General features: G+C 43.2%; 1 long non-coding RNA gene across 1 annotated transcript; it reads left to right on the forward strand.

The window, feature by feature from the left end:
* The first annotated feature begins 330 nt into the window (after positions 1 to 330).
* Positions 331 to 610, forward strand: LOC309689209. The gene is made up of 2 exons (XR_014271308.1): positions 331 to 362; positions 447 to 610. It is a non-coding gene; the product is annotated as an uncharacterized lncRNA (long non-coding RNA).
* Positions 611 to 980: the final 370 nt, after the last annotated feature.

Genomic DNA, 980 nt, shown 5'->3' on the forward strand with positions numbered 1-980 from the left:
ATCTGTAATTCCCAAATCATCCGCAGGTGAGTAAAACATGATACTACCTAAAAAATAAATAAAGAGGGAGAGAATGATTGAATCACGCTGCTTTAGAGGAGTCTCCTGTGAAGTTTTGCATTGAAAAATGTCCTCTTTTGTCACACGTACCAGCTATTTTAAAAGGTATTGTTACGGCCCTAGCAGGGCCTCTCTCTCTCCTGAGGGTGCCTGTGTGGGCGTGTCCCACTACCTCCTGCCTGAGGTGCCACCTTTCCCTCCTGTACAGCTGACTCCCATCAGCAATTAAGGGTATTTAAGCCCAGAGCAGGGTGAGCTCTGGGCCAGAGTGCCATTTTGTGTGGGTACAGCTACTGAGCTGAGTGTTTGCGGTAGTTTCCAGCTAGTGAGCTGTGTAGTGTGTTGTCCAGCTAGTAAGCTGTGTAGTGTGTTGTCCAGCTAGTAAGCTGTGTAGTGTGTTGTCCAGCTAGTGAGCTGCGCTTTCCTTTTGACTTTTTGCTTTATTTGACCAACGCCTGAGTTTTGTTTGTGTTTTGTTGGTGTTTTATGGTGATAACGGCTTGTCCGTCTCTTTTAGTTGACTTACTTCAATAAAACTGTTTTATTTAAACTGTTTCGCCTCCTTGACTCCTTTTTCTGACCCGGTCACTTTTGTTACTTCCCCCTCACCGCCTAGACCCCCCCCCCAGGGGAACGTAACAGTATATATTAGACTTTTTGTGCCTTCATTGCATACAAGGTAAGAGACGACAAGAGGCTGTAATTTTTTCGACGCCTGTTTTCATTTGTATTTTCAATTTCACTATTAAAGAAGTGAAATTGAAAGAAGGTTGAAGGTTGCAGTGATTTCTTTGTCCAGTATAGCTGGCAGAGATAGAAAAGCTGGTGTGCTGATAAAAGTAAAACGAAACTCGTTACACTGATAAATGAGACACATATATGTGCATGTCTTTCATCTTTTCCACATTGACTTCATATGG

Source organism: Aulonocara stuartgranti (genome assembly GCF_965226115.1).
Source record: "Aulonocara stuartgranti genome assembly, chromosome: 15".
Classification (NCBI taxonomy): domain Eukaryota; kingdom Metazoa; phylum Chordata; class Actinopteri; order Cichliformes; family Cichlidae; genus Aulonocara; species Aulonocara stuartgranti.